Genomic DNA, 26,934 nt, shown 5'->3' with positions numbered 1-26,934 from the left:
ACAGTTCTAAAATTCATATGGAAATAACACGTGTTGGTGAGACTATGGAGAACAGCTAACCCTTGGGCATTCTTGGTGGGAATGTAAATTGGTAGAGCCCTTATTATTATTATTATTACTCAGCCAGTTTTATTCCCAATAGCCAAGACATGGAAACAACAACATAAGTGTCCATCTACCAATGAATGGATAAAGAAGATGTGGCATGCATATATATATATATATATATATATATATATATATATATATATATGTATATATATATATATTTATTTATTTATTTCAGCCATGAAAAAGGACCACTGCCATTTGTGAAAACGTGGATGGAACTTGAGGGTATCACGGTAAGTGAAATGTCAGAAAAAGAAAGACAAATTCTGCGTGATCTCAGTTATGTGTGGAATTTAAAATAGCTGAACCCATAGAAATAGAAAGTGGAATGGTTGTTGCCAGGAGCTGGGAGATGGGGAAAATGGGGAGATGGTCGAAGTGTACAATTCCCAGTTATAAGATGAATGGTTCTGGGGATCTGATGTATAGCATGGTGACTGTAGTTAACAATATTATATTATATACTTGAAAGTTTCTAGGAGAGTAGATCTTGAATGTTCTCACCTCTGAAATAAAATGGTAATTATGTGAGGTCATAGAAGTGTTAACTCTTAACTAATTCTATTGTGGTAACTATTTCACAATATATACATGTATCAAATTTTCACATTGAACACCCTAAACTTAACACAATGTTATATGTCAATTACATTTCAATAAAGCCAGAAAAAAAGTTAAATAAACAAATAACATTGGTACAAGGGAAAGAAAAATATTTATTGAGTGTCTACTCTATGCCAGGTATGGGACTAGGTGCTGGATAGGTGGTAGGATATACTGATACATAAAACAGTCATGGTCTTGCCTTTTTGAGGTATTCTTTCGTCGAAGACAGCAAAAAATACAAAAACAAGGAAATAGATGAACAAATATCCTAATTACAATAGTGATAAGGGTTATGGGGCATATAAGTGTATGAATTGTGATAGAATATGATATTAACTGTAACTGACTTTCTTTAAATGGTTAGAGAAGTTTTCTCTGAAGAGGTAATATTTACTTTAAAACTATGTGTAAATTGAGAGGCATAGGAAAACTAGCATTTGGGAAACTAGAGTATTAGGCATAGAAAAAGACATATGCTAGTGTCCAAGGAAGGAAAGAGTTTGTTGGTGTGTTCACAGAACTGAAAGAAGTCTTTAATAGTTGGAAAAGAGTAAGCTAGAGAGAAGACTCGTGATGAGGTTGAAATTGTGAGCCAGATCATGTAGGGCTTTTATAGGCCATGCATAAGAATTTGGGTTTTACTCTAGTTGCTATAAGAAGTCATAAAAGTGTTCGCAGAGCAAGGAAATAACATGAATTGATTTATGCTTTGCGAAAATTGGATGTGCAGAAAGTGGATTGCAAAGGACAAAAGTCGAGGTTCGGGGACGAAGAGAACTGTAGTCCATGACACAATAAAGTACCTCTTCCCCAGTTTGCACAGGTTTAGTGACTGTCTCCTCCTGAAACAGATTCTACATGATTACTGTCTCTAGAAAAAGGAAGAGAGGCTGCGTTACATGTGCATTATCTTTTAGTTAAGATCTCAACTACCAAAAATATGAGCTCCTTAAATGACTGGATGTAAACAACAAAGATTTCTGTCAGCCTTGATGTCATACTAATTTATCCTTTTGGCATAGGCATTTGTATATTTTTTCCCAAAATGTGTATTGTGATTTGGGGACAAATATTAATCTAATCTTGAGTTGGAAAGCTAACAGGAAGAACTAACTCTTCAATATCACAGCTTATATGAGAGTGATTCTAAATATCTTCTTCTGACTCAGTATAATTTATAAAATTCAGGAGAAATAGTCTAGTTTATTAGGTATGAAATTGTATCTGCTACAGATATAATATGTACATATTTCTATTATCTCTGATGATGAAATCACCTTTATATAAGAAGCTCTGTGTTGCTCTAAAGACATTAGATGGAATTTAAAAGATGCCAAAAACATAAGTGAATGCAACTTCTAATTTCATTTTGAATTAAAAAACCATCACTAGTGCAAAACTCCACAATAATGACAAGCTAAGGCTTTATATATAAGAAAAAAATCCTTTAAGAAATTAAAAAGCTAATCATCTTACAACATAAACACTTATCCACACTGTTTATATATTGTATTCTGCTTGTTAAAGAGATTTTAAGAGTCTGCATTAGTGTGTAGAGTTAGTGCCATGTTGGTGAATTAGAGTTGCTAACTACTTTGTCAACTGTTCATTTTGGTAGATTTTCGCCTTGCATCCTAATGTGGTTTTCAAGTCTCATTTTGATGAATTTTATTGTTACATTAGATACGCTCTGGTTTCTCCAATCAGTCATGTTCACTTCATCACTGTCAATGTGCTACCATAACATTAAATATGACCAGAGGTAAACATTATTGAAAGCTGTGCCTGTTACTGCTTTTTTACAGTAGTGTAATTTTGTTTTTTTATTTCCTGTGATTTTATTCTGAAACGGGTTTCAGCAGTATTTGCCTGAAGCCTTTTTCAACTTTTCTTTTTAATTAAAAAGCCTAATTGGGAGTAATAAAAACTTCCAATTAAGCCTTTTAAATAAAAACTGAAAGCTGAAAGTGGCTCTGGTTGCAGATAGACGCTGGCTCTGACACTTGCATTAGGGCAGGAGTCCATTACTACAATACAATTTGTGGTTTCCAGGTTTAACTTGAGACCTGCGAGTTAGGAGAAGTGGACCTTGAGAGAGATACCCAAGCAGATAATTGTACAGTTAAACATCCATTTTCTTTCATGAGGGGCTTTATTTTTGAGGCAGGAAGGATACTGAAGGGGAGCTTGAATCAATCATCATTATGGCAGGCTCATTAAATAAAAATTTCAGTAATGTTGCACATTTAATAATAAAAACACAAGATTTTAGTATTTGAACAAAAAGATAAAATATGCTATCTTATTTCTTTTTTTAATTTAGGTATAAAATAATCTAAAAGTTTTGGACTTGTTTTATTTTCTTTCATTTCTTGTACCAGAGAAACATGCTAGGAAAAAGCCTGCAATGAAGCCTAAGGTCACACAATGTATAATTGGACAGATCGGTGTATAATTTGCTGATCCTTGTATATGAATTGAATAATAAAGGACTAAAATAAGCTTTTTATACTATTTGAAATGTGTAACTATGTGACTCTGGGATTTTCCTATAAAAAACATTTATGTATTGAACTTAAATTTCTAGCTTTTATCATGATATATGTTTGGGGGCAGGAGGGAAGGGTATGATGGGAGTTGGATTGGGAAGGAGCAATATTTTAGCTTTGCTTGTAATTGGCTCTTAGCAGATTTCATATACTTTGGAAAGGTTAAACACAGGAAACATTCTGTGACTGAATGTCTCAGTTAAGTAAAATACTATTTTAAGACAAATTTTAACTATTTTTCTCTATGGTCACCTATTTTAAATATACCTATTTTTAACAATCAGCCTTATTTGTTTTCTTATACAAGTAGTACCTGTTGCTTACAGAAAATTTGAAATGTATTTAAAAATCAAATTCATATATAATCTTACCTCAAACCACACAACATGTTTGGTATATTTCTGTCCAGCTGTTTCTTTCTTTCTTTTTTAAAAATTTTTAATCTATTCTTTCTACACACATTCACATACAAATGGGCAAAGATAATAAATTTGAGATTGTATTACTTAGAGTTTTATTTATTCTTTTTTCACTTAACATTATATATAAGCATTTTCCATTTTTCAAAAACATATGTCAATATATTTATCCTAATTTATTTGAACAGTCTCCAATTTTTGCTTATTTGGGATTGAGAGGCTGACTATCACAGCAGGTCAGAGCATGGGTTTGGAGTCATGCAGTCTGAATTTAATACTTGCTCCCCAAATCCACTAGCTATGTGATGTTAGCAGTCTCCTTTTCTGAGCTTTTATTTCCTCCTGCATAAAATGCAGAAAAGCATAATATGTACCTAAGGGATAGACATGAAGATTATATTGGTTAATCTATGTAAAAGTAAAAGTGCCATGGCACATAGTAAACACTACACACATATTATATAACTGTTATTGTTTCAAACTATTTTCCATTTTCGATAATTTATGAATTTCAAATAATCTAATAATATTTCTACTTGGTTAGATTTGGCAAAATTAGCTCGTTCCCTGTTACCCTTAGTCCCAGTAGATGTCTCTAGAATGGTTTGTTTAGATCCTCGATTATTCTCAGTAAACAGTTTGGGAGTTTACTTCCTATGGGGTCACATTTTTATTGTCAGAATTTTTATATTGTTTTTGGTAGCTATTATAAATAAAATCTTTCTTCATTGCATTTTCAATTGCTTGATATTTGTGTGCTTTCAGTTATTGATTTTTTAGATATCCATCCACTAAAAGTTTACTAAAATTTTAGTAATAATTGAAATGAAATATTACTTTTGAGGCATAAGGGGAATCTTAGTAAAATTGTCTGTTTCCAATTTTTTTGGAATTAATTTTTTAAATTAAATATTTTGATAGATTTTCACTTATCTTACCTGAGTATTGTTCCTTTTAGGTTTCTGTTTTTCTTTGAGTGAATTTTGAAATTTTATACTTTTTTTTCAGGAAATTATCTATTTCATTAATTTTTTCAGATATCTTAAACATACAACTTTGCATTTAATTTAAAGGAGAAATCCTTTTACTTGTTATCAGACCCTCTTTTCCATGCTTAATCTTATTTACTGATTATTCAATCTTTTATTCTTGACTAGATTTTCTAGAGATTTATTAGCAATATTATTTTTAAAAGAAAATATAAGTTTTGGATTCATTTTATTGTTTTCCTTTTGTTTCAAATTTACTTTTACTCTTATTTTTAAACTAAATTATTATTATAACTTCTCCAGGACAATGATTAGGTTATTTTAAAAAAGTTAGAGAATGTATTTATCATAAATTTGTCTCTAAGTTTTTCTTTGCTTGCAGTTAGCACATTGTCAAATGATTTTCTTTTTTTCATATTTTCTTGTATGCTCCTATATTTCAGAAAAGTGTCTTTTTGACCCTAATATTACATAAATTGTTGTTTTCTAATTTTCTCATCATTTGTTCTCTCAGTTATTGGCTATTGTGGCAGTTTACTTTATCTATGAGTCTCCTGTTTCACCATGCTCCAGACTGCTGCTAGAAGTATATTTTTAAAAGCAATATACTTTCCACAATAGATGTTGTTTAAGGGTACAAACTTGGAAATGATAAATAATACTGATAAATAATACAGATAAATAAATACTAAAGACCTAATATACAGCACAGTGATTATAGTCAACATTACTGTACTATATAACTTCAAGGTTGCTAAGAGATTAGATTTTTTTAAATAAATTTATTTACTTTTGGCTGCATTGGGTCTTTGTTGCTGCACGCAGGCTTTCTTTAGTTGAGGCAAGCAAGGGCTACTCTTCCTTGCGTGTGCATGCTTCTTATGGTTTTAATTTAGGAGAGGGAGGTTGAAGGTGGATATCTTTGTTTTCTCCTCTTTCAACTAACTCTCTACATGTTTTGCCTCTAGATCCGGCAAATACAAATGCTTGGATAAGCTTCTAAGTAGAAATAAAAATGATAATTATCTTTTATTTCTTTTTTTTTCTATGCAGTCATATAGGTGGATTTTCATTAAACATGGGAAGATAAAAAATGGGAAATGCACTTTCCCTGAACTCTCTCAATGTTCTATAAACTGTTCAATTAACTGTACTTGCCATTGTCCATATTTCTTCCCATAGTCTCTGGATTGAGGTCTCTCTTGTGTCTTGGTTAACATTATAAAAGAGAGGCAATTTATTATTTTTTACTGAACTGGGAATAGCTGGGTAAATAAATACTGCTACTAATCATTCCATTTGCTTCATGACCTGTTGTTTAAACTTCTAAGGAACCATAACACAGTAGGGACTAAAACTATCTTAAAAGAAAAGTCAGCTAGTAGATAATAAGAATAAAACTTGATTTTTCCCATGCCTCTGTGCACCATATCCAGCCACCTCAAAACAGCCAAGCAAGTAACTCCATCCCACATACCACATAGAGAAAAAAGAATAGTAATAAAAATTTCAAAGGAGGATAAAGAGCTGGTTTAAGAATCTGAGGTATTTCACATAGAGAAATTTGGGTATGAATCCCAGCTCTGTAATATAATAGTTATGTGACCAGGGGCAAGTTATTTTTTCTCTCTAGACCTTAGTTTCCTCATTTGTAAAATGGGGATAATAATACTTAACTCACAGGTTATTGTAAGGATTGAGATGCTGAATAAAAACCACCAAGAATAGTAAGTGATGCAGGGTAACAGCTCAATAGCTCAATACTGCTGTTATCAATGGGACTGAAGCAAGAAACTTTTCTATCATTGTTATACTTAAGGGACTATTTTGCCATAAGACAGCAAAAGTCAAAATAGTGATTTCTCTTTTTATTTCAGAAAATGTGGGTCTAACTCTGCTTCTATTAAGAGGGAAGTGTGTGTGTGTCAGGGCGGGGTGTGTGTGTGAAAGAGATTGAGAGACGGCAGTGGGGGGATATACTGGCACAGTGGGTGGCGATGTTTCTGCTTGGGTGTACTTAAATTGATTGCTTTAAAACATTATTTAGTGGCAATGTAAGGGAAAGAACAATTGATTTGGAATAAGAAAACTTAGGTTTATGTCTCAGCACTGCCAAATATTGATTGTATTAAATCCTTGATTCATGTAGGTATCAGCAAATGTTTATTAGGATTAAGGACAAATGATTTGTTAGTCCCTGAATATTGGGGTTGTATATAAGTGCAATAGGCTGCACTATTTGCTTCTTTTAAATATCTTGAAAGAGTGATGAGAACTTGAAAGCAAACTTAGTTAGAGTAAGCGTCCATGACTGTGGAGCAGATTGAACCTGCTAGAAATGTTACATCTTCCAAAATGTTTTCTTTGCTGACTGGGAGCCACTAATAGGGACCTCATTATTACTGAATAATTTATCCGGGTCAGTGATTATCACTTTTTTGTCTTGGGACACTTTTATACTTTTAAAAATGACTAGGGGTTCCAGAGAACTCTTGTTTATGTGAGTTATATCTATTGATATTGCTGTATAAAAATTTAAAACATACATTTACAACTATACTAATCAGACCACTACATGTTAATATAAAGAATATTTTCATGAAAAAGAACTACATTTTCCAAAATAAAAAAGATTAGTGAGAAGAGTTAAATCCCCAACCCCTTCATTTTTGCAAATCTGATTAATGTCTGGCTTAACAGAAGGCACCTAGATTCTCTGATCTGTTTCTGCATTTGGTCTGTTGAGATGGCATCTATCATGTAGCTTCTGGAAAACACTATATACTTGTCAAATAATGAGAGTGAAACAAGCAATGGATATCTTAGATTTGTTGTGAAATAAATCTTGACCTGTCTCCTGAAAAGATCTCAGGGACTCTCATGGGTTCCTAGTCCACGCTTTGAGAACCACTGATATTGGTTAACCATTGTTTCTTTCAGCTGTCTTCTTTTAAATTTGGACTCAGAAAGGACTCTACAGTTACTCGACACCATAGGATGAATTGATTAAATTATTGAATTCTGAGTGGGAGAGAGAGCAAGAATGAGAACAATGTAGACTTGAAAGGAATGTGGCCTTGAAAAATATGGGAAATGAGAGGTAATGAATCCTAATATCAATTACATTTTGCAGTTTGTAAATTGGCTCCATTACTTAATAGCAGCTTAAATTTGGACCAGTTACTTAATCTTTCTAAGTCTCAGCTTGTCCATCTATAGAAATAGGGATAATAATATTTAATTCATGATGTTATTGTGATGATTAAATAAGATAATATTTGTGAAACACTTAGTTTACTGCCTGACACATAGTAAGTGGCTCACTATTAAGCTATTATTTGTATTGTTATTTTTATCCAGGATTTGACCTGCTTATAAACATATGTAAATTCTCTCTTCAGGGTTACATGTCTGTGTTGCATTAAATATCTTTGTGCAAAAGATTTCCATATTTAGAATAATGTCCTTACTTTAGAATCCTATATGCTGGGGTGAAGTGAGGGTAGCATCGACATATATACACTACCTAATGTAAAATAGTTAGCTAGTGGAAAGCAGCAGCATAGGACAGGGAGATCAGCTCGGTGCTTTGCGATGACCTAGAGGGGTGGGATAGGGAGAATGGGAGGGAGGCTCAAGAGAGAGGGGATAAGGGGACATAGATATGCATATGGCTGATTCACTTTGGTGTATAACAGAAACTAACACAGTATTGTGAAGCAATTATACTCCAATAAAGATCTATTAAAAAAAAAGAATCCTATTGGAATTACCGACTCAATAAAATTTTTAAGGCTTTGAATTTATGTGGGGAAATTACTTTCCAAAGGGCTATAACATTATCACTCCTATGAGGAATGTATGAGTGCTCAATAATTTTATGTAGATTCTGAGTCCTGGGATACAGCAGTAAGAAAAATAGAAGAACTGTATCCTTTGCTGTGGCAGGTAATATAATTTAAATTTTACAAATTGTATAGGTGAGAATTGTAATGTCTACTGAGTACAAACCATCAACATAAACACTTGGGAGATACAGGTATGGTCTTTTGTATAGATAAGTTTTTCCCTAGTGTCTCAGATAGCATTTAATAAAAGTAAATGTAATATATCTTCCTGAACTAAACCGTAGTATTAATGATTTGGTTTTGTTTTGGCTAGTAGACCTTTAAAAGCATTTAGAGTATACTTTATCCACTTATTTATTTTCCAGACAGGAGCTAACCCTTGGGTAATACATTCTAAGGGCTCTAATTTTATCCTGTTTTAAAATCCTGGTAGAGATAAAGCAAGAATGAGGGCAGTGTGGAAGAGAGAGTTGAGGTAATTAGATTGGTTGAAATTCCAGGATAGACATCATGAGACAGGCTCTCAACTATGACTGTGGTAGTAGGAATATGGAAGAGGGGTTCAAATCGTGTTATGGGCTAAAATGTCTCACTTCCCAAATTCATGTGTTGAAGTCTTAAACCCTGGTATCTCAGAATGTGACTGTATTTGGAGATAGGTTTTCTTTTTTTTTTGTGGTACGCGGGCCTCTCACTATTGTGACCTCTCCCGTTGCGGAGCACAGCCTCCGGAAGCGCAGGCTCACCGGCCATGGCTCATGGGCCCAGCCGCTCCATGGCCTGTGGGATCTTCCCGGACGAGGGCACGAACCCGTGTCCCCTGCGTCGGCAGGTGGACTCTCAACCACTGAGCCACCAGGGAAGCCCTGGAGATAGGGTTTTTAAAGAGGTAATTAAAAGTAAATGAAGTCATGGAGGTGGACCCTAATCCGACATGACATATGTCTATATAAGAAAAGGAGTTAGGACACAGACACATGGAAGGAAGACCATGTAATGACATTGGAAGAAAATGGCTATCTACAAGAAAGTAGTTAAGCCCTAACAGGGAGAAACCCAAAGATGGGAATTTTCGTCTGCTCCCTGTAAAATTAATAACCAGAAATCTCAATTAAACTGAGTTGGAAGACCAGAAGGGAGAGTTCCCACACCCTGTGATGAGAGCAGAGCCCAACAGAAAGAAGAAAGGCTCCTTTCCCTGGCAAGGACTCAGCCAAAAAAGCCACAGACTCTTTGTTTATTGTAGACCTCCCAACTTCCTTGTTCTTCTCATAAAAGTGCTCTCCTTCCCTTGTTATGTGGGGATTGCACATGGCTCACCATGGTTGCAGACCCTGAATTGCAATTCTCTTCTGGCCCCAAATAAACCCAACTTTGCTGGAGAAATATCCGACAGTCTATTTGTTTTCAGTCAACATCCATTTGTGCTGTGCCCTGGGGGAATAGCCACAGCAAAGGACTGTTTGCTTCTTAGCCACTGCTTCTGTGTTTGTTATAGTCTTGTGGGACTCAGGAATGCTGAGCCCTGTTGCTTATCAGAGATAGATGATTCGGTGGTCCGTCCCTCAGGCAGCAGCCTCAAAAGTTGGGGATCTACATGTGTGAACAAGTTTTTTCCAGGGAGATAACTGGCAGCTTGGCTTTTTTATTGGAGTAAGCTAGAGGGAGAAGGCAGGAGAAGTGTCCAACAGAGCTCCCAGGTTCTGGGGAGAGTGCAGTCAGCCTTGACATGTGCTAATTAGAAGTCAGGCTCTCAGGCAGCAGCTTGTAAAATTTGCAATCAATTGTCTTCTAGGAAGGAACTTGGAGATGAGGATTTTTGCCTGCCCCCTTTGTGCTGGTCCCCATGCAGACAGCTTCATTAAGCACTCAAAAGTCTATTAATAACTTCTCCTTGGAACTTCCCTGATGGTCCAGTGGTTAAGGCTCCATGCTTCTAATGCAGGGTGTTCGGGGAACTAAGATCCTACATGCAGCATGGCTAATAATAATAATAATAATAATAATAATAACAACCTCTCTTTTGTTTGCTGTAGTTCCCATGTGACTTGTGTACACAAGCTTCTCTGGCTTTCAGAGCTGGGTGTTTGGGGGTCCTTTCCTCAGGCGGGGCAGTTGAAGTTGGGGCACTAGATGTGTGGTCCAAACACTTCTCTCCTCAGGGAAAGTCGGGAGTTGGGGGTTCCATCCTGATTGTATGGGGCTATCCAGGGGTTGGCCAGAGGTTATTCCATATGTAAGAGTCCCTCAACTAGTTTCTGGATTTCTCTCAGAGGGAATTGCTCCATATGTGGCTGTATATTTGGAGTGTACATGGGAGGGGGGAAAGTCAGAATCTTCTTATGTTGCCATCTTGGTTCAGAGTCCCATCCATGTTTGTTTGAATGAACTCTGACTCAGGTTTGTGCTTGACTGTCTGGGTGGATGATAATACTGTGGAACATGTAACTAGGAGGACATCTCTTTGAGCATGTAGTTGTGAAACCACTAGGTGGGGTTTCATGGGGGGCTCCAAGAAGCTACTGTTCTTTATGTCTTAGCACAGACATAAAGTGAGAGGCACAGTGATAGATAAGAAGTGATTTATTAGAATAGGATGCTTGTGAAGCTTATAAGCATGCAAGTGAGAGGGTGCTGAGCCCCAAGAACTTAATGGGCTATAGTTTTATAATCAAAGGAGAAGTGGGGAGGGGGAAAAGACCACCTTCTTCCTCATTCTTGAGTGGACATCAAGCTTCCATCATCAACTCCTCCTCCAGGTTGGGCAGGGGAGTTTTCTTGTTCCTACCTGGTCAAGCCAGGACTGTCATGGCACTATGGAAAATTATTTCAGGTCTCAGTACAATGAGGGTCTTTCACTTTGAAATGTCACCTTTCCATAAATTATTACTTTTTATGTTTTCAGAGAGCATGTCCTAGGGGTTATTAACTTACTGAACTCACTGGCAGAATGTGCATCTCATGCCACCATTGTTTTATTGTTTTGGGGCATGTCTCATGCTTCTGTTGCATGGTTTTGTTGCTAAGCATGCCTGCTTCATTTTGTGGTTAAAACCTCCATTTTTAGGTCATCATTAACTTAAAGGGGTCTGCCATACTTTTTTTTTTACTTATAATCCCGTAATGGGATTAACTATTTAATCATCTACTTTGTCCCTTTACTCTGTCCATATCAGTTGTTAGCATAAAGTATGGACTTAAGCCATTCTTTACATAAAAATGTTTCATTAACTAGTTGTTTACAGCACTTGCTTATTCTCACAAGCATCAAAATTTTTATTTGGTCATTTATTTTACAAATGATGTTTCATTTCCCTTTAAAAAATTTAAGTTCACAACTGAAAGGTATTCTTACAGGATAACTTTTGCTCTTGTTAGCTTTTTTCTGCTAAACTCATTTTTGCCAGTGTTGCAAGCTGATATGGAATAAATTAAAACTTCCTTGAGTTAGGTTTTATTAAAGTTATAGAACTATGGATAATTAAGTCATGAACAATAAAGTACATGAGATTCTAGAGGAGAAAAAAAAAGCAATGCATGCAAACCTGATTGTTGTTTTTCCTAGAGATACTAAATTCTGGACTGCAAAGACCACATCACATGATGTGTACTAAATCTGGAACTTCTTGTTTAGCTAGTATCCGTTAGCAGAGAGAACATAAAGTTAATTTAGGTGATGACTTCAATGTAACAATGTTTTTCTCTTGTGTTTCTGACTTTCTGAACACAGATACCAGATTTTCAAGTATTTTCTTTTTAAAGGAGACTATATGTCGACTAAAAAAAATACATTCACAACCTAAAAGTTGAGAGTTATATTTTATTTGGCGAGAATCTTTAGGACTCCAGGCCCAGGAGACAGCATCTCAAGTAACCCTAAGAAAACTGCTCCAAGGAGGCGAGTGGGGAGCTAGGATATATAGGAGTTTTGCAACAAGAGTCAGGTAGTTGGAACATCAAAAGATTATTGTTAATTAAAGAAAACTGGAAATCCCAAGTTAAGGAATTTAGCGCTTTTCTATGTATGGGAAGATGCAAGAGTCTAGGCTCACTAAAATCATTCCTTTGATATGTACCTCAGCTATCTGGGGCCAGTATCCTGTGTCATTACATCCTGAGTTCCCTCAGGGCTCACCAGCTCACCAGCTCGCCTTTGGTGGTGGCTGCATGCCTGCAATCCCTGATGACTATGACATCCTTTGTTTACTGATATGGCAAGAAAATATTCCATTTATCAACTACTATTCATATCACTAGTTTCTTTTCTTTATCAAACCAAGTAGAAAAATATTTAATGGTAATTTGGAATTCAGCAAAGAAATTAAATGGGAAATACTACTTTTCTGAAAAAAAAATTTTACGGAAGGAATTTTTTCTGAAATATTTGATTATTTTATACTGTTTAACCATTGATTTATTAGTTTATTTCTAAGAACTTTTGACGCTGAAACTCAGCTTCTCTGTACACTGGTGCCAAATTGAATCTTGGAGACAGATTTTGGTGAAGTAGAGGTTTATTACTTTGCCAGGCAAAGGGGGACACAGCGGGCTCCTGTCTCAAAAAGGTACGTGTCCCAACTTGGAGAGGATAGTGAGAAGTTTTATAGTAATTGTTCAAAGAGGGCGTGATCAGCTTGTGGATATTCTTCTGACTGGTTGGTGGTGAAGTAAGTAGGAGTCAGCATCATCAGCCTTCAGTTTCCAACTGGTCTGGGGTCTACATGCTTGTGGGCAGCATACCATTGTTAATCGTTAACTTCTCCCACCTGGAGGGGGTTTCAGTATCTGCAAAACAGCTCAAGGATATTGCTGTGTGTATCCGTTGATTGGGAACGAGGACCTTGCCCCAAGGCTGCACTATTGTTTCTCTTGACTGTTTGTTTCTCCCTGGTGTAGCATCCCTTTCCTTCCCTAATTAACAACTGCTTGAATCTGCCCTTTGGAACTCAGGGAAGGTCATGGAGGCTGAATAAAGGCTATTTCTTGTAATCAAAGAAATGGAGGACACAGAAAGTTTTTGTGCCCAGGAGCCCCATAGGGCTGTGCTTGGTCTCACTCTCTTCCTTTTCATCTCTCTCCCTGCTCATTATTTTGCATTTGGCTTGCTGTTCATTCTTTTGCTAATCTATTTTGAGCCACGAAAGCAATGCTACTGTGTTGATAGCATGTGTTGTACCTAGAGCTGTTTTACCATATGTCTACTTCCTACATTCAAAATGCCTCTGTTATTTTGAGTTATTTATTAATTTCTGAGCTTATTTTACTGTATATACCTATTTTGATCTCACTTTATTATTCTTCATTGACTATAGATGGCTTTTCCTTCACAAGGATCAAATATTTCCTGAATAGATGTAGAAGAAAAAATACTAAAATGATAAAAAGAATAAAACTATTTTAGTTTGGCTAATTCTGACAATAAGAGATGCTGTCATAGGTAAAACATTAGAAATTGGAAATACCTGTGGATTTCTCATGTTTTAAGGAGACTCTAGGATGTGAAGAAAATAAGACTGTTGCTGAAAGCAAATTAGGATCATTAATTAAGTCAACGGTTATTTATGGGACACTTACTCTACATCAGTACATGTTGATGATGCAGGGGTGAACAAAAGGGGACAGGTTTTGATCATCTGGATTAGGTTCATGCTTGTGGGGAAACAGAGAGATAATCAATGATAAATTGGTAATTAATAAACAAATACTAGTTTTAAAATAGATAGTGGTAAGTTTTAAAAAGAAAATTTTAATGGGATGATGTGATAGAAAGGGTCTGTGTGGTCACTTTCCTGAGGAGGCTAGGAAAGAACTCTTCAAAAAAGTAACATTTAGGGCTTCCCTGGTGGTGCAGTGGTTGAGAGTCCACCTGCCGATGCAGGGGACACGGGTTCGTGCCCCGGTCCGGGAGGATCCCACATGCTGAGGAGCAGCTAGACCCGTGAGCCATGGCCGCTGAGCCTGTGTGTCCGGATCCTGTGCCCCACAACGGGAGAGGCCACAACAGTGAGAGGCCCACGCAAGGCAAAAAAAAAAAAAAAAAAAAAAAAAGTAACATTTAAACATGGAATTGACTGACCAGAAGATAACTACGCAGTGATCTGTGGAAGAACATTTTGAGAGAAGAGAACAGTTTAGTGAAAAAGCCCTAAGTCTGAGGATGAGTTTGGTGCATATGAAGAGCCAAGAAAAGGTCAGTATGTCAGGAGAGAAGTAGATAGCAGGTGAGAATTTTGGGAGGTGATGTAGACAGAAGATAAGTCTTGTAGGGCTTTGCAAGTATGACTCATAAACCAAATAAGTTTGTAAGTGAGGAGTGGAATTATTTTATTTAATTTATGTTTTCTGACTGCCAAGTGAAGAATACACTAGAAGGGGTCACAAGAAAACTTAGGGAGCCTAGTTTGGAGTCTGTTGCATTGGGCAAATAACATATGGTTATTCCTCAGACTAGAGTGATAGCAGAAGTGCAGGGATTTGAGATACAATTTCAAGGTAGAGTAGACAAGGCTTGCTGAAAGATTGATAAGGGTATTGAGGGGAAGAGAAGCATAGAAAACATGTCTTGAGTAACTGGGGGAGTGGTGGTGTTATTTTCTCAGTTGTAGATGACTGGCAGCAGCCTGTCACCTACCCATTCTTCCTTTGTAACTCTCTCAGGCATATTCATATGGGATCCCATAATTAGTTCTGTGTAGTGAAAAGAGTTGATTTTGAAACATCTAAGCTTTGTCTTTCACCAGCTTTGGGTTGTAGTAAATTTACATAGTGTTTGTGAAAGCAAATTTCTAATTTGTGATCAGACTATTAAATGAGATCATGAATGTGCATAGCAGAGGACCTGTATATAATAAGAGCACAATTTTAGCTTTAATTTTTATTGTTTTTTGCTTTATAATAGATTTTAATTTATTTAAAAAAATTTTATTTTAGTGTGGTTGATTTACAATGTTGTGTTAATTTCAGGTATACAGCAAAGTGAATCAGTTATACATTTATATCTATCCACTTTTTTTTTTTTTTAGATTCTTTTCCCATATAGGTCATTACAGAGTATTGAGTAGTATTCCCTGTGCTACACAGCAGGTTCTTATTAGTTATCTATTTTTTATATAGTAGTGTGTACATGTCAGTCCCAATCCCCCAATTTATCCCTCCCCCCCTTATTCCCTGGTAACCATAAGTTTGTCTTCTACATCCGTGACTCTACTTCTGTTTTATAAATAGTTCATTTGTACTCTATTTTTTTAGGTTCCACATGTAAACAATATCATATGATATATGTCTTTCTGTGTCTGAATTACTTCACTCAGTATGACAATCTCTAGGTCCATCCATGTTGCTGCAATGGCATTATTTTGTTCTTTTTTATGGCTGAGTAATAATCCATTGTATTTATGGACCAAATCTTCTTTATTCATTCCTCTGTTGATGGACATTTAGGTTGCTTCCATGTCCTGGCTATTATTAACAGTGCTGCAATGAACATTGGGGTGCATGTGTCTTTTTTGAATTATGGTTTTTTCAGGGTCTATGCCTAGGAGTGAGACTGTGGGGTAATATGGTAGTTCTATTTTTAGTTTTTTAAGGAACCTCCATACTGTTCTCCATAGTGGCTGTATCAATTTACATTCCTACCAACAGTGCAAGAGGGTTCACTTTCTACACACCCTCTCCAGCATTTATTGTTTGTAGATTTTTTGATGATGGCCATTTTGATTGGTGTGAGGTGATACCACACTGTAGTTTTGATTTGCATTTTTCTAATAATTAGTGATGTTGAGCATCTTTTCATGTGCTTTTTAGCCATCTGTATGTCTTCTTCAGAGAAATGTCTATTTAGATCTTCCACCCACTTTTTGATTGTTATTTGTATTTTTGATATTAAGCTGCATGAGCTGTTTGTATATTTTGGAGATTAATCTCCTGTCAGTTGCTTCCGACAAGGGATTAATACTTGTAAATATTTTCTCCCACTTTGAGAGTTGTCATTTTGTTCTGTTTATGGTTTCTTTTGCTGTGCAAAACGTTTTAAGTTTAATTAGATTCCATTTGTTTGTTTTTGTTGTTATTTTCATTACTCTAGGAGGTGTGTCAAAAAACATCTTGCTGCAATTTATGTCAAAGAGTGTTCTACCTATGTTTTACTCTAAGAGTTTTATACTGTCTGGCCTAATAGGTCTTTAATCCATTCTGAGTTTATTTTTGTGTATGGTGTTATAGAGAGTTCTAATTTCATTCTTTTACATGTAGCTGTCCAGTTTTCCCAGCACAACTTATTGAAGAGACTGTCTTTTCTCCACTGTATATTCTTGCCTCCTTTGTCATAGATTAGGTGACCATAGGTGCATGGGTTTATCTCTGGGCTTTCAGTTATTGTCTTGTTCATCTCTGTTTGTTTGTTCTTTAGTTCTTTCATTGTTAGTGTATAGGAATGCAAGAGTTTTCTGTGTATTAATGTTGTATCCTGCAACTTTACCAAATTCATTGATGAGCTCTAGTAGTTTTCTTGTAGCATCTTTAGGATTTTCTATGTATAGTATCATGTCATCTACAAACAGTGACAGTTTTACTTCCTTTCCTGTTTGCATTTCTTTTATTTCTTTTTCTTCTCTGATGCCATGGCTAGGACTTCCAAGACTATTTTGAGTAATAGTGGCGAGAGTGGACAACCTTGTCTTGTTCCTGATTTGAGAGGAAATGCTTTCAGTTTTTCATCATTGAGAATGATGTTTCCTGTGGGTTTTTCATATTTGGCCTTTATTATATTGAGGTAGTCTCCCTCTATGCATACTTTCTGGAGAGTTTTTATAATAAATGGGTGTTGAATTTTGTTGAAAGCTTTTTCTGCATCTATTGAGATGATCACATGATTTTTATTATTCAATTTGTTAATATGGTGTATCACATTGATTGATTTGCATATGTTGAAGAATCTTTGCATTCCTGGGATAAATCCCACTTGATCATGGTGTATGATCCTTTTAATGTCTTGTTGGATTCTGTTTGCTAGTATTTTTTTGAGGACTTTTGCATCTATGTTCATCAGTGATATTGGTCTGTAATTTCTTTTTTTGTGATATCTTTGACTGGTTTTGGTATCAGGGTGATGGTGGCCTCATAGAATGATCTTCCTCTGCAGTTTTTTTGGAAGAGTTTGAGAAGGATAGGTGTTAGTTCTTCTCTAAGTGGTTGAAAGAATTCACCTATGAATTCATCTACTCCTAGATTTTGTTTGTTGGAAAATTTTTATTCACAGTTTCAATTTCATTACTTGTGATTGGTCTGTGAATATTTTCTATTTCTTCCTGGTTCAGTCTTGGAAGGTTGTACTTTTTGAAGAATTTGTCTATTTCTTCCAGGTTGTCCATTATATTGGCATGTAGTTGCTTATAGTAGTCTCTTATGATCCTTTGTATTTCTGTAGTGTCAGTTGTAATTTCTCCCTTTTCATTTCTAATTTTATTGATTTGAGTCTGCTCCCTTTTTTCTTGATGGGTCTGGCTAAAAGTTTATCATGTTGTTTATCTTCTCAAAGAACCAGCTTTCAGTTTCATTGATCTTTGCTATTGTTTTCTTCATCTCTATTTCATTTATTTCTCCTTTGACTTTTATGATTTCTTTCCTCCTACTAAGTTTGGGTTTTGTTTGTTCTTCTTTTTCTATTTGCTTTCGGTGGAAGGTTAGCTTGTTTATTTGAGATTTTTCTTGTTTCTTTAGGTGAGATTTTATTGCTATAAACTTCTCTCCTAGAACTGCTTTTGCTGCATCCCATAGGTTTTTGGTCATTGTGCTTTCACTGGCATTTGTTTCTAGGTATTTTTTGATTACCTCTTTGATTTCTTCAGTGATCTCTTCGTTATTTAGTAGCATATTGCTTAGCCTCCATGTGTTCTTTTTTTTTTTACAGTTTTTTTTCCTGTAATTGATTTCTAATCTCATAACATTGTGGTGAGAAAAGATGCTTGATATGATTTCAATTTTCTTAAATTTGCTGAGGCTTGGTTTGTGACCCAGGATGTGACTTATCCCGGAGAATGTTCTCTGTGCACTTGAGAAGAACATGTATTTTGCTGCTTTCAGATGAAATGTTCTATAAATATCAATTAAGTCTATCTAGTTTAATGTGTCATTTAAGACTTGTACTTCCTTACTAATTTTCTGACTGGATGATCTGTCCATTGGTGTAAGTGAGGTGTTAAAGTTGCCCACTATTATTATTTTTTTTTACCCACTATTATTGTGTTACTGTTGATTTCCCCTTCTATAGCTGTTAAAATATTGCCTTATGTTGGGTGCATACATATTTACAATTGCTATATTTTCTTCTTAGATTGATCTCTTGATCATTATGTGGTGTCCTTCCTTGTCTCTTGTAACAGTCTTTATTTTAAAGTCTATTTTTTCTGAGATGAGTATTGCTACTCCAGCTTTCTTTGGATATCCATTTGCATGGAATATCTTTTTCCATGCCCTCATTTTCAGTCTGTATGTGTCCCCAGGTCTGAAATTGGTCTCTTGTAGACAGCATATATACAGGTCTTATTTTTGTATCCATTCAGCCAGTCTGTGTCTTTGGTTGGGGCACTTAATCCATTTACACTTAAAGTAATTATCAATATGTATGTTCCTCTTACCATTTTCTTAATTGTTTTGGGTTTGTTACTGTAGGTCTTTTTTCTTCCCTTCCTCTTTTGTTGTCTTCTCTTATGTTTCATGCCTAGAAAATTTCCTTTAGCATTTGTTGTAAGGCTGGTTTGGTGGTGATGAATTCTCTTAGCTTTAGCTTGTCTGTAAAGTTTTTGGTTTCTCCATCGAATGTGAACAAGATCCTTGATGGGTAGAGTAATCTTGGTTTTTCCCTTTTATCACTTTAAATATACCCTGCCACTCCATTTTGGCCTGCAGGGTTTCTGCTGAAAAATCAGCTGATAACCTTATGGGGATTCCCTTGTATGTTATTTGTTGCTTTTCCCTTGTTTCTTTTAATATTTTTTCCCTGTATTTAATTTTTGTTAGTTTGACTAACATGTGTCTTAGCGTATTCCTCCTTGGGTTTGTCCTGTATGGGACTCTCTGTGCTTCCTGGACTTTGATGACTATTTCCTTTCCCATATTAGGGAAGTTTTCAACTATAATTTCTTGAAATATTTTCTCAGGACCTTTCCCCTTTTCTTCTTCTTCTGGGACACCTATAAGTCGAATGTTGGTGCATTTAATATTGTCCCAGAAGTCTCTGAGACTTTCCTCATTTCTTTTCATTTTTTTTAAATTCTGTTCCATGATGGAGATTTCCACCATCTGTCTTCCACATCACTTATCTATTCTTCTGCCTCAGTTATTCTGCTATTGATTCCTTCTAGTGTATTTTTCATTTTAGTTATTGTCTTGTTCATCTCTGTTTGTTTGTTCTTTAGTTCTTCTAGGTCTTTGTTAAACTTCCTTTTATCTTCTGGATCCATGCTTCCATTCTTTTTCCAAGATCTTGAATCAACTTTACTGTCATTACTCTGAATTCTTTTCCAGATAGATTGCTTATCTCCTCTTCATTTAGTTCTTTTTTTAGGTTTTTATCTTGCTCCTTCATCTTCAACATATTTCTTTGTCATCTCATTTTGTCAGACTTACTGTGTTTGTGGTCTTCTTTCCACAGACTGCAGGATCATACTTCCTCTTGCTTCTGGTGTCTGCTCCCTGGTGGGTGAGCTTGGTCTGGAGTCTTGTGACATTATCCCCTAGATAGGGGGGTTAATTTGTGTTATGGTGATCATAGCCTGCCCTAGACATTGAGTGGGGCCTCCCCTTTGTTCTGTGGTTGTCACTGCCTTGTCAGGGTTGGCGTCTGCTCCTTAGTTGTTGGAGTAGAGGCCCCCAGATCTGTTTCTTAGCTGTGATTCTGATCTGTAGTGCAAGGTAGGTGGGACTGGAACATTCTCACTGAGAGAGAAGCCACTGAGTATTCCTCCTCTGGAGTTGTTCACCTGTGAATGTGCTCTGTTGTGTCCTCTTTTGCCCACAGTGTGAGCTCACAGAGTATACTGTTGTTGGCATTGCTCTCGGTCCTGCCTTAACTGTGGGTATGCTGGCAATCAGCCCTGGTGACTCTCAGGTGTTGTTTTCACCCAGCCACTGGTGCAGGTCCATTGAGGTCAGGTCCCAGGACTGCGGTAGTCATTCACTTGGACCCACTGTGGGAACTATGGAGGCAGCTCGAACTCTAGTGTGGCGCAAACCCTGCTTATACAACCCACAGAGATTACAGTTGCTAAAGCCAGACCCATCCCAGCTGTAAGAGCACTTGTTGGTCTTTCAAATGTTTTGCAAGTGCTGAATTTGGGAAGCCATCGGTGGATGTGTAACTTCACAGTTTGTTTAGCTGTGAGGAGAAATTTCAGCACTTCTTCCTTAGTCACAGCCCCTGGGACCCAGCTGTGGTTTTAGCCAGTCTTCTGCACAGATTTCCTAGTGGGGGGAGCTATCTGTGTCCTCCTGGGACAGCAGGGCAAGTCCTGACACCCACTAGCAGATTTCCTAGACTGCCAGGGAATTCCCAAATTTACTTCTTAAGAACAAGTGTTTCTCTAGTTTTCAGCTGACAGCAATGTGACCATATTAGAAAGACTATTTTGTTCTTCTTACCTTGGATGTTCATATGTCTTCATTTTTTCTCTTTTTTTCCCCTAAGACATAATTGACACATAACATTGTGTAAGTTTAGAGTGTGCAATGAAATGATTTGATATACGTATGTATTGTGAAACATTTACCATAATAACGTTGGTTAATACATCCTTTACATCACATAATTACCATTTTATTATTGTCATGGTGAGAACATTAATATTCTACATTTATAGCATTTTTCAAGTATTCAGTACAGCATTGTTAATTATAGTCACCATTACCATGAGATCTCCAGACCTTACTCATCTTAAAACTGGAAGTCTGTACTCTTTGACTAACATCTTTCCATTTCACTCATGCCCCTCAGTCCCTGGCAACCACCATTCTATTGTTTCATGGAGTTCAATGTTTTTCTATCCTGGTACAAGTGAGGTCATGCAGTATTTGTCTTTCTCTGTCTAACTTATTTCACTTAGCGTAATGCCTTCAAGGTCTAGCCATGACATCGTGAATGGCAAGATTTCCTTCTTTTTATGGCTGAATAACATTCCATTGTATACATGTATGCCACATTTTAAAATACATTCATCTATCAAATTATTCATCAAAGATTGTTTCTGGAAATGTCTTGGCTATTGTGAATAATGATGCAAAGAACCTGGGAGTCCAGATATCTCTTTGAGATAGTAATTTTTATCTTCTTCAATAAATACTCAGAAGTGGGATTGCTGGATCATATGGTAGTTCTATTTTTAAATTTTTTGAGGAACTTCCATACTCTTTTCCATAGTGGCTGTACAAATTTTCATCCCCACCACCAGTGCACCTGCTGTCAGAGTGCACCTGCTGTCAGAGTGCACTCTTGTGACTGCTGGGTCTCATTGCAGGCTCATGGCAGTGGAGGCCAGTGATGGAAGCTGTACCGACTACTGCTTTCTTCAGTGGCAGAAGCAGCTGAGTTTGTCTGCAGAGTAGGTCACTGGGAGCTCTAATTCCTCCAGCTGTGTGACTGCTACTGGTAACCCCTGCTTTTATTTCTTGTTCTTATTCATCTCTATATGTCTCAGCTTTTCAGGTCTCCAGGTGGGGTGAAAGTGAATAAGGAACCTCCATGTAGTGCCCTGAAAGGCTAAGGAAGCTGGTTGCTCACTCTTCTCTTCCTTTCCCTGTGAGGGGAACTTTTTCTAGCTGGGGAGTTCCTTCCTGGTGCTGAGTGATGCTGGCTTGGGGGATAGGATGATACAGGCAAAATGAAGCTCTCTTCCCTTCTTTGGAAAACTATTCTCAGTTTTGTTTTTTTTGTTGTTGTTGCTCTACTCTGTTGCTGATATTTCCTAACTGAGCTCCAGAGCTTCCCCAGAGCTGTTTTATGTTTGTGGATAGCTAATTTTTTATCTTTGTTGGAGGACAGAGGCTGGGGTCTCCTTTTTCTCCATCTTGATGACATCCCTGCTAAATTCTGTGAGTCTTCTTAATTTACTAAAGGAAAACCACCACTTCTAGAAGCAAGAGTAGTAGAGTAGTATCAGAAAATTCAATGAAAATGAGACAGCTGCTCAGTTGGGTAAACTGATGAAAATGCATCTATGACTCACAATCAGGGTTTACATGTATGTTTGCATACACAAATATTTGAATCATATGTGAAAGCAAAGCAATAAATGGGGGTAAGAGATGTATACAAAATCCAAATGCCGTTAGAAATGTAATTTCCTATTCTGTTTTTATAGAGTATAGAAACAATTAGAAAATAGGCATATAAAAATATAGAAACAATATAGAAAATAAGCATTTTCTCACCTTTGTATATGATTTTTAATGTATGTGTGTGATGTTGCATGATATAAACTCATTGTGTGTTATTAATAAGTTCTTTAACCACCAGCAGAACTCTAATTTAACTACCAGTATCACAATTTTATGTTATTTAACAAAGTAGGATTGGGTTTTCAGACACTTGTGGACTCACTTGTTTGTGGATTTGCTTTGCTTTTGGCTGGTAATGTAGAGTTTTGATCAGCTATATCCCAGTGGATACACTCTACATTTTGAGTATATTCTCTTTTGGATTTGGGATTTTGATACACTGAATCATAGCTCTGGGCTCATACTTTTTTTCATGGGTGGTGGACAAATTGAATTATTTTTAAAAAGGCAGTGAATGGTATGTTTTAAAAAGTCTGTATAACTTACCTTTAGCTCCTTTTCTATATTTAAATATATTTTAGAGGAAAAAATCAGAGTTCCTAATACTTTTAAAGCTAGAATTAAAGTGCATTAAGGCTCTCTCGAATCTTGTTATCTGTCATTCTAAATCCTCTTGAAGTTAGGTATAAAGAATAATAGATATATATTCAGTGAGGATACTGAAGATTTTTACTAGCTTGAGGATTAGATTTTCAGCTATCAGCGTTTAAGCTTCAAGTTGCTGTCAGTTAGTCTTGACAAGGCCAAAATAGGATTTTAATAGTTGTGATTGTGGAGAGGGTGCTTTTTTATTAGATGAGGCAAAGTGTCAATTAAAAGGATATTGAGATAAAGAAATTGAAACTAGATTAAATTTATACTTTTTCATGGATGATAAGAAAATCCATTTTCGAGTTACATTTCATTGAGGATATATTATCAGAGGAAAAGCTGGAATACCTTGCTCACTTAAAAGATTGCCTTTAGTTCTCAAAAGACATTAATTGCCTAATAATCATTTCAAGAGAATTTTTGTATATATAAAACAAGAATATTTTAAATAAAATGCAATGCCAAGACCAAATAATGACAGTTACTTTTAAAGAAGCTGCAATCAGCAATCTTATTTTCCCTTCAGTCTTTCCTAGTGGGTCCCTACCATTTAACATTTGCTGTCCTTCAGTGAGATTTCTAATCTTATAAGAAAGTCTGAAAGCTATATTGATATATATCCATAAAAATAAGTACTTTGTATCTTTCCAGCATGACCGTCCTTTTTAAAGGGCAATGCATGGTAAGACTAAGCTGAAGATTTTACAACAACATTGAAAATTGAGCATGCTTCTATAAAATGCATGTAACACCAAGCTGGAATGTGCTGTCCTGACCAATCTATATAAAGAAAATTGTTTCTCTCTGATGGTTACTGCATATTGTAAAGTGGTTGGATAGGTTTTTCTCAAATTTAGAAAGCCTTCTTAGGACTTAATGTGTAGGCTATGTATTAAATAAGAAATTCACTTAAGGAAGACCCAGGAGATTCTCAAAGAGATGCCTCCACTGAGCTTCAGGCATTGATTTGTGCAGGGTTGCTTCTCACATTGCCACTTAATCTAGTTTGTGTCTAGGTAAGTACCATCAGAGATTTATCTATATGTTTAGTGACAGTTAATGATTCTTCCCGTTTTTTAGGAAAATAACACAACATTGAAAGTTAGCTACTTCCTTCTATCCTCTGTAGTTTTGTATGAGAAATCCATTGTCTTTAGAATGAGTGTTCTCCTGTAAGTAATGCCTCACTTCTCTCTGACTGCTTTCAAGGTTATTTTTTTGTTTTTATTTTTGTTTTTTGGTGTTGTTTTGTTTTGTTTCGTCTTGATTTTCAGAAGCTTACTTATTCTTTGGGTTTACCCTATTTTAAGATTCACTTATATTCTTGAATCTTTAGGTTTGTGTCTTTTGCCAAATTTGGGAAACTTTCAGCCATTATTTCTTCAGATACCCTTTCCACCCTACTCTCTTTTTTCTCCTTGCCTTCCTGGGACTCTGATGATACGAATATTGAGTCTTTTTTAATAATCCTATGGGTCTCTGAGCCTTTGTTTATTTTTTTTTCCAGTCTACTTTCTCTCTATTTTTTTCATACTGAGCAAATTCTATTGATCTTTCTTCAAGTTCACTGTTTCACTCCTCTGTCACCTCCATTACTATTGAGACCATCCACCAAGTTTATTGTTCCTATTATCATATTTTTCAGTTCTATAATTTGCATTTAGCTAATTTTTATTTTTTCCATTTCTTTGCTGAGATTTTGTAATATTTTTTCCATTTGTTTCAAGGGAATTTATACTTGATTGTGGAAACATTTTTATGATAGCTGCTTTAAATTCCTTGTTAGATACCTTTTATAACTGATTCATCTTGTCATTAGCATCTGTTGATTGTTTTATCTCATTCAAGTTGTCTCTTGATTCTTGGCAAGAGGAGTGATTTTTGGTTGTATCCTGGACATTTAATCTATTATGATAGAAAACTCTGGATCTTGTTTAAATCTTATGTTTAGACAACAATTATCCTATTGTTTAGTACACAGGCTCTGGCTTATTGTTTTGGGCTGTGGTTCCAACAGCAGTTTAATTTCAGGGTATTTGCAATATTATTTTGGTCTACTTGGTTTATCAGGCACTGATGTGGTAGTTATTGGTCTCTGCTGGTGCTGCCCAAGAAGCCAGAAAAGATTTCCTGAGGCTGGGGTGCAGGTTTCTCTGGGTGGAGAGGAGGAGCCTCAGCCCATAGGGTTGATAAGTCTTCCCTGGCCAGGAGGGGTTGTGGTGGGATCCCTCTGGCTAGTGTTGCCCAGTTGCCTTGTATCACTTGATGAAGGAGGAGAGAGCCTCAGGCTCTGCATGGAAGTAGAGCCCTTCCCCTGCAACTTACTGTTAGTTGGGTTCCCTATCCATCCCCCTTATAGGTGGTGCTGGTCTCACCTGGTGTTATCAAAAGGACTCCCATTACAATGTGGGGGGAGGAAAGAATCTCCCTTGCCTGAATGCTATTGCTAGATGAGAGGAGAATGCATGTGAATTGCTCTCCTGTTGTATTATTTTTCTAGTCCCGGGATTCCAAACCAGTTTACCTTCCTCTTCTCACCTTCCAGAGTTTTTCTTTGATTGCCTTTTGTGTTATTTCCAGAATTTGTCATTAACCTTAGTGTGGAGAAGCAGAAAGAAATGAGTCTACACATCTTGTCTGGATCTCATGTTGCCACCTACTATGGCATGTTGGGAAAAGAAAGGAATTTGAGGTGAAACAGTTTCATCTTGGGATCCTTGTTCAGCCACTAATCTATATGACCTATATGATCTTAGAAAATGTGTTTGACTTCTCTGAGTCTCATTTTCTTTATCTGTAAAATGAAGATAACATTTACTCATACACTCTTTATTTATTCAACATAGTGTCTGCCCTTGCAATCTTACTCTGATCTGAGCACTGTTCCTGCTACTGGAGATGCAGTAGAATATAAGAGAGGGATGATCCCTGCTCTCATGACACTTTATTCTTGTGAGATACTAAAATAATCAACAGTAAACCTGAAAATAAATAATTCCAGAGAATAGTTAAGTTCTATGAGAAAAATAAAACATGGTAATGCTAGAGAATGGCTGAGATGGGTACTTAGATGGGTGTATTACAGATACGCAATGAGGGTCTCTCTGAGGAGGTGATGTTTCATTCATTCAGCCTGTTGATTTGGCCACATTAATTGAGCTCTTACTAGGTCCTGGGTATACATTTGAACAAAGACCTCAATGATAAGAGAGTCCTGACTATTTGAAAATATTGCAGGATAACCTTCCAGGCTGTGGGGGGAACACTGTCAAAAAAAGCCCTGAGGTGGGAAGAATTTTGACAAGACTGGGGAATAGAGAAGGGTGACGAGTGTAGTTGGAATGTGTAAATGAGGGAGGAGTATTTATAGAAGTGATCTAAAAAGAAAGCAAGAAATTGTTTATGTGGGTGCTCTGGGACTTGAGCCAATAATGAGAAGACCTTAGAGGGTTTAAACAGATAAGCGATACAATCTATATATGTTTTACAATGA

General features: G+C 36.2%; 1 long non-coding RNA gene across 1 annotated transcript in view; it reads left to right on the top strand.

Moving 5' to 3' along the window:
• Positions 1 to 285: 285 nt before the first annotated feature.
• The window catches only part of LOC309792260, an 83,976-nt gene continuing 57,327 nt past the window's right edge, over positions 286 to 26,934 (top strand). The window contains exons 1-2 of the long non-coding RNA XR_014291659.1: positions 286 to 344; positions 7,615 to 7,774. This is a non-coding gene — a long non-coding RNA (uncharacterized lncRNA). The remainder of the gene's footprint in view (positions 345 to 7,614; positions 7,775 to 26,934) is intronic.

Source organism: Mesoplodon mirus (assembly GCF_964341445.2).
Source record: "Mesoplodon mirus genome assembly, chromosome: 16".
Classification (NCBI taxonomy): domain Eukaryota; kingdom Metazoa; phylum Chordata; class Mammalia; order Artiodactyla; family Ziphiidae; genus Mesoplodon; species Mesoplodon mirus.
Note: the sequence above shows the minus strand (reverse complement) of the source record. Positions and strands in the feature narration are given on the sequence as shown.